Source organism: Protopterus annectens, chromosome 5.part0 (assembly GCF_019279795.1).
Source record: "Protopterus annectens isolate FY-2018-M chromosome 5.part0, PAN1.0, whole genome shotgun sequence".
NCBI classification, from domain to species: Eukaryota; Metazoa; Chordata; order Ceratodontiformes; family Protopteridae; genus Protopterus; species Protopterus annectens.
In genome coordinates, this window is record NC_056735.1 from 1,288,532,841 (window position 1) to 1,288,545,960 (window position 13,120).

Here is a 13,120-nt window from a genome sequence, read left to right on the forward strand (position 1 = left end):
GGTCCTAAGTAACAACCCCACATTGTACCCCCATGCAGGCAGTCTCCCAGACACCTTAAGTGACCACAGCATAATATACCTTATACATAGTAGAACAAGGATATGCAAAACCACTAACTATATATCCACTAGAAACACAAAAAAAAATCTCTCTTGAGGTCCTCAATACTTTACTCTGTAACTGTGACTGGACTATCCTAAAAACCCTCCCACTTGACCAGGCTGTAGCATATTTCAACAAAACATTTTTACAACGCCTAGACACTGTTGCTCCATTGTGCAAAATCAAGGTTAGAACCTCTACAAACCCCTGGCTCAGTAAAGAAACCAAACAAATCCTCAAGTCCATAGACACTGCCTGGCTTTACTATAAAAAAAAACAAACAAACACAAAGCCTAACTAAGTACCAAGAACTGTGCAACCGTGGAAAAAAAATGCATTAGGCTGGACAAAAAATCCTACTACACAACATTACAAACTAAATACCAACAACCCCCCCAAAATTTTGGAAAAATGTAAACCAGCTACTAAAACCCACCCAAAAGGCTACCCCCAAACCAACCACCCCTGACACTAAAGTTCCCATCGAAACACAATTCAACTTCCACTTTGTGAACTCAATTCTATCCTTAGTATCACAGGACAGTCCCTTCCTCACTATCCCCCCCAACACAAATAACGCTAATACAAGCTTTACCCTCAAACCACCATTTCAATCAAAAGCATTCTCTCCAAACTAAAAACTCATCAACTGCAGCTGACCTACTCCCCAGCAATTTCTTGAAACTCACAGTAGATGCTATTGCTATCCCAATCTCCACTCTCATAAACAGATCATTTGTTGAAAACTATGTGCCTAAACTCTGGAAAATATCCTGTTACACCCATACATAAAGGCGGGACCTCCACTGAACTTAATAACTACAGACCCATTGCTTTACTCTCCCCCTGGCCAAAATCCTAGAAAAATGCATCAATACCCAGGTGCTAAAATATCTCCTAGACAGCAACATCCTGTCACCTACTCAGCATGGTTTCAGACCTGCCCATAGTACCACTACAGCCCTCCTCTGCGTCACAGACACAGCAAACTGTCTCAAAAACAAAAGCCTGCAGGTGTCAACTCTTTTTTTGGATATGTCCATAGCATTTGACACAGTCTCGCACCAAATCCTGCTAAACAAACTAAACCAATATCACCTATCAAATACCACTTTTATCTGGTTCAATAACTACTTAACTGACCAGTACCAAGCTGTGAAATGAGAAAATTCTCTCTCTCCTCAGCTGCCCATAACTATAGGAGTCCCACAGGGTTCTATCTTAGGATCACTACTATTCACAATCTTTACAAATAACCTCCATACCTCCACACAGCATGCATCTATCATTCAGTATGAAGATGACACTACTTTAATCTGTGCTGCACAAAACATTCCCACCATCCTGCAAACAACTCAACTAGCATTCTCTGAAATTGAAAACTAACTTACCAAAGCCCAAGTTATCCTAAATCCAAAGAAAACTCAGCTTATTATTATAACCAGTTCTAACAAAAACACTGATAACAGTCAATTCACTATCTACTCCACAAATGCTACTCCAGTCGCTCCAGTGGCACAGGCTAAGCTATTGGGAATAACCATAGACTCCCACCTAAAATTTGATAGTCATCTCAACTTAACTATTAAAACAGTACATGCCAAACTGGGATCACTCTACCGTATCAAACCATTTCTTACCAACAACACAAGATCAGCCATTGTTCGCTCCCAACTTCTATCCACCCTACTCTATGCATCTCCCATTCTGACTAATCTCAACAAAACTGAACTAATCAAAATGGAAGCCTGCTATAACAGAATTGCCCACTTTGTTGCAAATTACTCATATAGAACTCATCACTGTGCTGCTTTGAGATAGGTCCACTGGCTTGAACTGCCCAACCTCCTAATCTTCAATCAGCTCTGCCTCTGTCATTCAAGCTATTACCTCCTCAATAAGTGTCCTGCCCTCAAAAACCTAGTACAACATCACTCAGACAAAAGGCCTCTTAGATCATCAAGCAAACTACTACTAGAAGTCACCAACAGCTACAATAGCTTTGGAGATGCACTATATAGTAGTTCAGTGGTTACAAAATAGGTTTATAGGTTTATAGATTAGTACTAAGCTAAGAGACTCAAACCCTACACCTTGAAAGAAATCAAAATGGCACTCTGTCCCCACTAGCATTCAAAACACATTGTCTAAAGCCTACTTTAAAGACCTTATCAGGCAACATCTCAAGCAAAGTTGGCAGTGCCATGATTGCTCCCCAGGTTAGTGAAAGCGGATAAGGTACACATACTAAACATAGAGTACTTGATAATAGTTTTCAATCTTACTCACAAACACTGGCTAATCTACAGTGTATGTACTGTACCTGTGTACTATGTATGTATTCTACCTATGTTCCAAATTTCAGCTGTACACCACAAATCTATTAATTACCTTTATTTTTAAATTAATATTTTTTTGTTTGTTTTCTCCACTGTAACTGCTGATGTGCTGCATACCACTGTAAAAACATGTCTTTTGTAATTTGTGTGTATACTGATCATGTCTAAATAACTAAATGTATCTGCAATTTTTCTATGTGGAGCTTTTCTCCCTGGGCCTCTGCTGAAAAAGGGCCTTTTTGGCTCAGTCAGACACCCCCGGTTAACAAATGTAAAATAAAATAAAACAATAAGTAATAATAAAACATAGCACCACTGCAGCTCTATTATCCTTCCTCATCACTTTCTCTATAGCCTTGGATGACCATAAACTTATTTCTTGCCTATTCTTGGAACTCTCAAAAGTTTTTGACACCGTCTCACACTCTCTTCTGCTGCGCAAACTGCATAACCTCAACTTCTCCTCTGGCCGGCCTTAGGCATAGGCCAACTAGGCGGCCGCCTAGGGTGCCGGTGTAGCAGGGGCACTTTTCCAGTATTTATTTGGTGTAGGTAGACCAGGATGGGGGTACCAGGTCATGTGTTGGGGGGTGCCGTGGAGCTGTTTTGCCTAGAGCACCAGTTGACGTAGGGCCGCTCTTATGGTTCTTCAGCTACCACACTGAAAGATCTCAATCAGTGAGATGGCACTTTGCATTCTCCCCTCCTCTCCCTGTAAAAATGGGTGTACCTCAATGGTCTATCCTAGAGCCTTTACTTTTTAATATCTTCACTAATCAGCTTTATACCTCTTGTCCTCTGTCATCCTTCATGATATGCAGATGACTCTACAGTCATCACCATGGCCAACTCTCCTAATCTTCAATCAGCTCTGCCTCTGTCATTCAAGCTATTACCTCCTCAATAAGTGTCCTGCCCTCAAAAACCTAGTACAACATCACTCAGACAAAAGGCCTCTTAGATCATCAAGCAAACTACTACTAGAAGTCACCAACAGCTACAATAGCTTTGGAGATGCACTATATAGCAGTTCAGTGGTTACAAAATGGCACTCTGTCCCTACTAGCATTCAAAACACATTGTCCAAAGCCTACTTTAAAGACCTTATCAGGCAACATCTCAAGCAAAGTTGGCAGTGCCATGATTGCTCCCCAGGTTAGTGAAAGCGGATAAGGTACACATACTAAACATAGAGTACTTGATAATAGTTTTCAATCTTACTCACAAACACTGGCTAATCTACAGTGTATGTACTGTACTATGTATGTATTCTACCTATGTTCCAAATTTCAGCTGTACACCACAAATCTATTAATTACCTTTATTTTTAAATTAATATTTTTTTGTTTGTTCTCTCCACTGTAACTGCTGATGTGCTGCATACCACTGTAAAAACATGTCTTTTGTAATTTGTGTGTATACTGATCATGTCTAAATAACTAAATGTATCTGCAATTTTTCTATGTGGAGCTTTTCTCCCTGGGCCTCTGCTGAAAAAGGGCCTTTTTGGCTCAGTCAGACACCCCCGGTTAACAAATGTAAAATAAAATAAAACAATAAATAATAATAAAACATAGCACCACTGCAGCTCTATTATCCTTCCTCATCACTTTCTCTATAGCCTTGGATGACCATAAACTTATTTCTTGCCTATTCTTGGACCTCTCAAAAGTTTTTGACACCGTCTCACACTCTCTTCTGCTGCACAAACTGCATAACCTCAACTTCTCCTCTGGCCGGCCTTAGGCATAGGCCAACTAGGCGGCCGCCTAGGGTGCCGGTGTAGCAGGGGCACTTTTCCAGTATTTATTTGGTGTAGGTAGACCAGGATGGGGGCACCAGGTCATGTGTTGGGGGGCGCCGTGGAGCTGTTTTGCCTAGGGCACCAGTTGACCTAGGGCCACTCTTATGGTTCTTCAGCTACCACACTGAAAGATCTCAATCAGTGAGATGGCACTCTGCACTCTCCCCTCCTCTCCATGTAAAAATGGGTGTACCTCAAGGGTCTATCCTAGAGCCTTTACTTTTTAATATCTTCACTAATCAGCTCTATACCTCTTGTCCTCTGTCATCCTTCATGATATGCAGATGACTCTACAGTCATCACCATGGCCAACTCTCCTTCTAAGCTCTTCTCAGCTACTCAGACATCTTTAGACTTAGTCAAAACATGGCTCTCCAACAACCAGCTCATCGTTAACTCTAAAAAAACAAAGCTGTTACTCTTCCTACCTAAAAAAATAAGCAGTATTAAACCCTCATTCTCCATACTGTCCCATAATAACACTCTCATTCAGGTAGAATCCAGCACTAAGCTCTTAAGCATTGCCATCGATAATCAGCTTAAATTTGACTTGCATGTTAATTACTGTATAAAAAAGACTTATTCAAAACTAGGGCTCCTTTACTGTAACAAGAAATTCCTTACTTCTGAAGCCAAGGTTACTCTCTTTCTTACCTACCTTGTACCCTGTCTAATGTACAACTCTCAAATTCTCGTAAATCTTAAATCAATACTCCTGACCAAACTCGAAACTACCTACAACAAGGTAGCTAGATTTGCTGTCCAACAAACCTACAAATCCCATCACTGTCTCTCTCTAAAACACCTAAACTGGCTTGAATTACCCCACCAGCTTCTTCTCTCTCATCTCCAGATCATTCTATCCTATACCAGCCTTCCTACTGCCGGACACTATCCCCTCTCATCTCCCATTATTCTCCCTCCAGATCTATTTGAAGCTCTAACCAAGACCTACTACAAATATACAAACCAAAGTCTAAATTAGAACATAACATGTGCAACTCTCACCCCACTATTGCCTGGAATAGGCTCCCACTAGAAATCAGGACCCTTATATCCTAAACAATTTAAGACAGCCACCAAAGAGCACTTTAAAAGTCACTGGTCCTGCCACTGCACTTTCCCTCCTTAAACATCCCCTACTTCCCATACCTTAATCTACTTTCTGCCCTTAATTCACTCTTCTCACTAGCTCTCTCTAATCTTCCTTGACTACTCTTTCTACTGTCTTCTAAAACCTATTAAGCTAAGCACCTCAGAGAAACATTCTGTAATAATTGTCTTGCCTTCATGCAACTACATTATGATAAAACTGGGTTTTTGTAACCACTTACCCCCACAAGTATATTCATTTTAATGACATATTTCTTTTTATACATCTTGAAATAGTTATGCTATACTCCTGATTACTGACACTGTATAACATTGTATTGCTACTTAATTCCTTGTAATAATCCTATAATATTGCTGTTTAATGCTAATGTATAATGAAAATTGTATAATATATTGGAGCTTTTCTCCCTGGGCCTCTGCTGAAAAAGGGTTCTTCAGCTCAGTCAGACAAGCCCAGTCAACAAATGTAAAATAAATAAAAATAAATATAGATTGGTCTTGAAGTTGGAAAGGTTGCTAGTAAGTTTAAGGGATAAAGTGATAAGAGTTCCAGGAGTGGGCTACATAGTGGGAATAGAGAGATACAGAAATGTAAACATAAACAAAATAGATTAATTAGTCCAGAGACTGTGAATCACAGCAGACTTTGAAAAGATTACACCATAAATTTGGAGAGTTGTTTGTGATGACTATGAATTTATGTGTAAATTTCCATGTTTTCAAATAAGATTTAATGAAGTTTTTCATAGCATTAAGGATAGCTCTTCTCTCTTTAACTAATGTTTTGGTAAACAAAACAAAACAAAGAAAAGTTAATCCAGGATGATGCAGTGCGTAGCACAACATATTACTCTTCAGTGTTATTATTGACTGGTATGCCAAGAGAACAGGTGAGCCACTGATAGTTTTGTATACCATTTACTAGGCATGTTTGAACGTTGTTAATTTTAAATGCCTAAATAACCTAAAGTGAATGTAATTTCCAAGATCCATAAAATAAATCAGCTACTGAACTGTCTTTATAATACTACACAAAGGCTTAGGCATTTTGCCAATATTAGTAATTAATAGTGTGGAACACATAGACAATATGAAGTAACATAAATTGTGTAGAAATTTAGGGTATGGAAGCATTTTATATACTTTGTATATGGGTTATTTTTTAGCAACTATTGCTTTTACTCCAGTTAGATATTTTTTAACAATCCATCCCTTCCATGTGATATTGTTTTGCTGAGATACTTTGTAAATAGGTTTTGTGTTGTTTTTAATTATCCAATGTACATTTTACTTTTAACATTGTTTCTTTGAAGTCGACTGTGCAAGTGAAGTTCCTCAGGTTCAGAAGTTCATAGGTTTTTACAAGGTTATTGATGCATGAGGGTCTTCAGAAGCCTGGTTATGTATTCTCAAGAGGTTTATTAGCCCTAGTAAATAAATATGATTAAACCATAGCCTTTAAGTATCAGTAACCAGAGACAGGCAGACATTTACATCCTAGTCCTACCCATAATGGACAAGGGCATGAATCCAGGAGTGACCCTGTAGTTTTCCATCCATTCATCCTAGTTAGGTTAGAATAGAGTAAGTGATGTACTTTGCTTTACATGGAGAAGAAGATGATTCAAGAGAAGTGATATTCCCTGTGAAACATATCTATCCCTCCAGCACGTTTTAGTTAAGTTGCAGAAGAGATTAAGATTTCTTCAGCTGATGTTTCATTCACTATTGGACTTGTAGATGTCTAGTAAGTCTGAAAAGATAAGGCTGGTAGCAGCTGTGCAAATGAAACAGTGATCACCTCTTAGTAGTATGGATGATGCAGAGAAGAAGGACAAAGCTTTGAGATGGTCAGTGTAGATTTTGTAATTCGGGCCCTTTATTTTCTAGGTGAGAAAGTGATGTGGTCATTCAAGTTTAATCAGATGTTTTGGACAGATATATATCAAAGGGGAAACTATATTCAATGATAGGCCTAATAAGTGCAGAATATACTTGCTGAGTTTATCTATTGTTTTATATTTCTAGTCTGCTTAATGGATGAAATATGGCAGTGTGGATCAGTAATTTGTCCTGTTTATCAAACATGTGAACAAGCAAACAAGCAAATGAATGAATGAAAGAATAAATTTAATGGTGGATTGCTGTTAGAAATAATTTGCCTATATATCATCAAGGTCTTTGGCTTAGTCTCACAAAGAGGCTGCTAAGCAAATGGTGGTGGTGGTGGGAGCTTGGATATAAGACTGAGGAACTTGAATAACTTCATGATTAAAAGGCCGCAGTGGATTATAGTGACAGGGGCACTGTCAAGAGATGTGACTACTGTAGTACTTCAGGGGTCAGTGCAGAGTCCTGTGCTCTTCATTATTGTGTCACTTTAGACATGTTTGAGTTTAGAGAGGAGAATCAGCATGCTCCTTAATAACACAAGGCCTGATACAGCAGTGACAGATGGTGAGTCTAAATGATTTAGAATGAATCATTAATTAAGCTGAACATGGTATCTGTGGTTCAATGCAGACAACTGCAGAACAGGCGATGTGGTTACAGCTATATTGGTGTGAAGTATCAGGTGGTAAGAATAAAACTGGAAGTGCTAAGGCTGGTTGAACTGCCAGAATCAAAATGAGAGAGCAGTGGCAAAAGCAAAAATGTATGTATACATGTTCAGTCATCTTCTCAGTCATTCCCACCAGTGTTTCCATAAAAAAAGAAAACATGTATAACCGAGTGCCCTCAATTAAAGCTAGTTGGACTCTAGCATGTGCTAGCTCAGAAGAATTATCCTCTTTCACTATTTTTTTCAGTTGGGTAAGGAGCCAAAAAAACAACAAATCCTCGATCAAACTCTAGTTTCCTGCTTGCTTGATGTTGTCATTATCACCTTTGCTCATCAAAATATTTGTGTGATAGTCCTTCTTAGTTCATTAAGTTATAATTATTCTGTTATCACCCAGCAGCAATTCAAAAGACAAAGAGCTGTTACAACCATCATTGTGAGCAGATAATCCCCTCAAACTGTGAAAATCACTCTTCTTCCTTTGGAGTGGACACCATTTAATAAGGGCTGAAATCCTATTTCCACCTAAATATTCGGCCTACCTTACTTGTCTTAATGTGAGATAAACTTTTCTTCTTTATAAAGGAAAGAAACTGTTGGCTTTTCATCACTGTTGTGTAACCATGGAATTGATATATTATGTAACCATGGAACTGATATATTATATATTAGAGGGTTCTCCCCCACACTCAGGAAGTTAATGGTGGGGGGACTTGCCTCCATGCCAAAAAATATTTCTTTGTTGTTCACTGAAAGAAGCTTTCAGCAAACATGTTTCAAGTTGTTATCCATCTGGGAAATACTGTTCAATAAATAATCATGAATCTCTCTGTTGCAGTGGTCAGCTTTAAGAACCTACTATCAGAGCAAGTCATCTTACTAACTGATTCTTTATTGACCATGTTAGTCCCAGCAGGCTAGTGACCTCTTTTCATGGGAGATGTAAGTAGGCTATTGGTCTCTTTTCAGGTGAGATATAATGTGGTGTTTATACTGCTAGGAGGCATTTGGCCATGGTCCCAAGGAACTTCCTCTACTCTTTTTGACAGGGGCTTTAGATCTTTTACATCCACCTGAGCTACCACTAATTTAGGCAGCTAGGACCTCAGTTTAACTTAAACTTCAAAGCTCCACAGATTCATCCTGACGTCCTTAAAATATCTGCCCTACTTATTGCCTAATCCCCATATTTGTTTTCTCTTTATTCAGCTTAAATTTACTGTCAGCATTTAAAAATGCCATAATTACTCTCCTTCCTGAAATCCCCCTTTCAGATTGCTGTCCTATTGCTGACCTATGTTCTATTAACAAATTATTAGAACAAAAACAATTATTTAATTAAACTATATTCTTAGATATTTCTTATTCAGTCTGTCTAAACATTGGTTTAGAAAATGTTTTTTTACCCTAACTGCTGTCTACTGGGTTACTAATGCCATACTTACCAAAATGGAGAAAACCTTAATAAAAACGTGCCATGATCATTCACATGCGCATGCACAAAGCCTTTGAACTGGTGGACCATGCAGTCTTCATTTGCAAGCTTAAAAAGGAAGGCTTTTAAGGGGGGGGAAGAAGTATCCAGGCTGAGAGAAGATGATTCAAAAATTTTCTCTCTTTTCATAACTGATCTTACCCTTGATCTGTCTAGAATTCAGGATACCCTGTATGCATATGACATCATTATTTTGCCATTTTCTGCTATTAAAAGTCTACACAGACCAGCCAAAAATGTATACAGAAGGTTCAACAGTCTCTGAAACTGGATAAGCTCAACCTATAACTCTAAACCAGGAGGTTATATAATTCAGCACAGCTCAAACTCTGAATATTGCTTCTGATTTATCAATAATTCTTTTTTTTTGGTTCAGCACATCAAATATCCAGTTGTATAGTTATGATCAACACTGTCATTTGTAATTCTACTACAGCTTAGGCATTATTGTAGAATATCTAACCCTCCAGCATTTGATGCCAGGAAGACATTATGCACAAAGGTTATAATATATATGTTTGAATATGCTCTTCCTGCAACTAAACTTAATTCTATCGATAATATCAAGTTTGTGCAAATGCTGTCAATAAAAATTTTCAACATATTTCTCTGTGAGATCACTTTAAGCACCATTTTCTTACCATACAATAAGTTAACTGTATGCCACTAACACTGCTAGCAACATTTTGTTTGGTTTCACTGACCTTCAGACTCATATACCTTGAGTTTTTCACACCTCTGACTTTCAAATTAGGAATAAAATTATACTACACAAAATTAAAAACTTAGGATTATGTGGCTGTAAATTTAGTGCTCCAATTCTTGCAAGTTGTGTGGCTTTAACTCTAGTGGGGCCTTTATTTAGCCAAACAGGTGGTGAAAAAGTCTTTAGACAAACAATACCATTCTGATGGGAATCAGATACCCAACACAGTCACAAGCTATAGGAACTACCTCTGTTTTTCAAAACACTGAACTGAATTTTTGCACGTGACATAAAAATGTCACTACTTTGTTTATTGCTGAGGACTGAAATGAGATACTTTACAGGCTATTTTGTAATTGTCCCCTGTGATATTCTTGGCTATTTTACTGTCTCTTCCTTGATCAAGATTTGTTGCTCCTTCATGCTTTGTCAGGATACTTTGGACTGTATTTGTGCCTCTGACCCAAGTCATGGCTGAAAAGAGTCCTTGGACTAATGTACCTACATGGTTAGCACATTAATAATTAAAATCAAAAGAACAACAGGGGAATAAATTCCAAAAGTAAACAGTTAATATCACTACTTTTCAGGACAGTATGTTGGACTGTATTTGTGCCTCGGACCCAAGTCGTGGCTGGAAAGACTGCTTGGATCAGTGTACCTACATGGCTGGCACATAAATAATTAAAATAATTAAAATCAAAAGAGCAACAGGGGAATAAATTCCAAAAGTAAAGAGTTAATGTCACAAGTTTTCCAGCTCTCTGTTAAGCTAAATTTCAAGTGATGTGCAGTTCTGGAAGCCATTCCAGGACAGAGACATCAGGAAAGGCACCAGGCATGGACAGAAAAATGATCAGATAATAAGGGAGCTGGAGTTTTTCTTACTAGAGACTGGAATAAACAAGGGGACATTATACATGTGTCCTTAAGAGTGCATATGATAGCTGGAAAGGAGGCATCCTGAGTGAAAAGGAAGGGAGTGCAGAGCGAGCAGAGGTAGCAGAGTGCAGAGCTGAACAACTTCTGTGAACTGCAGAAATTTTTCTTCATACAAGGTTTTGTAGACTGATGTTAAAGTCTACTGGGGTAGTCTAGGAGGCGACGTGGAATCAAGAAAGTCATTCAAATCCATAGAGTGGGATATAAGGGATGAGGTAGAAGACAGGGGTGGTAGGGGAGTAGAATTATAGCTGAACTAAAGAGCAGTCTAGATTGGCTTAGTCTTTCATTCTGTCTCCCAGCAAATAAAATATAATGAAATATAATATAATGGAATGACACACCAGCAGTGGTTTATAAAACAATATTTATGAAATACAAAGAATGTCTAACAAATAAACAAATGTTGAACTGAGATCCCATCTGCCTGAGGTGATTCTAGCTCAGGTAAATGTAAAATATATTTGGATACTTGTTGAAAAGAGTGGTGTAATTTTCTAAAGAACGCTGGCGGAATTTCCCCAGTGTAACATGAATACTTCCACTAAAAATAAGGCCACCCAAATATAATCCAAAATAATGCCTCTTAAAGATGAACACCAAGACTATGTAATTGGCAGTAAGGTGTACTACTGCTAACAACCACATCATAATCATAAAGAAGTTAGCACTAGTTTTAATGTATCTAGCTAATCATGGACATAGAATTGATGGTTGTCTTACACTCCAAATATAAGGAATGCAAAATGAACAAACACTCATAATATCAACATCAAGGAATGCCACAAGTGAGGAATAAGAAGAATAAATTACTAAAAAAGATTGATTTTCATTCAGACTTTTACATGGATTATGATTCACTTCCCATTGACTTCTCTATCGGTTGTAGTTTGCTGTGACCTCATAACTGTATAATGTGAGTGTGTTACTAGTAACTCCATGGTTTAGTCATACCTTTAAGAATGAAAAGATGTCAGTTCTTTGTCCATCTAGACTTAACACTCTACAGCTGTATGCAGAGTATGTAAACCAATATGAAATATTTCATAATTGTCTGTGTGTGGTATGGTTCCCTAACACTGTACCCAGATTATGTGAAAGAGTTAACTTAATAGAAAAATATACTCTGCTAAAATATTTTAGTAAAGGCACCAAACCCCTTATGAAATAACATTACAATTACAAATGTTAGCATGAAAAAATACATATACTTCCAATTCAATCTGTAAATATTTTCAACAAGTGATAGCTATCCATCACCTTGGAGTGCATTAAAAATATTGAGAAGTGTGCTATCTAGAAATATGTCATAACACCAATCCTGTTAACTCTAGATTTAGGGACAAATCATGAAATAATCATGAACAAAATCTGAAGCCAGGGGCACTTTCTAAAGATTGGTAGTATTAACTTGGAAAGTTGACAAAAAAAAAGAATGTGAATTAACATGTATTCCATAAAAAAAAAGAATTCTGTGACTAGATTTATTGTCATTATTTATCAGAAGAATTCCACAATATTTTCTTTAAAATTTACCAACTTTGAGAGGAGCACAGAAAAATTCTAATCCAAAATTAAGGAGTACTTGAAAATGAGGTCCAGTTAAAATATGTAAGTAATTGGCAATTAACTGAACAAAATTCCCCTGTAAAAGGAGGCTATGAAGCTTAACTTTCTTGCTTTAAAGTACTATTGTTATGTAATCTTAACTGATTTTACTAGCAACATAGAACATTATGATTGGGTCTCCGATTATAACATGTATAATATGTGTTCAGGATATGAACACTAAGAAATCCACTTCAAAAGCGAAGGGAAGCAGTTTGGTAAAGAGTAGTGGCCGTAGGCAGAAGTGGATTTGAAAGAAATCCATTTCAAATTTTGCTACTGCTGTTTAATGGCCAACATTGCTTTTTGTGCCAGACTCAATCTTAGCAGCACATAGGGGATGATTGACAATTGTTAATCATCATTCTAAATGTGGGTCTTCCACTATTGTAGAGATTAAAATGGATGCTGTTCCACAGTTTTTGAAATATAATCATAGCACTCCAT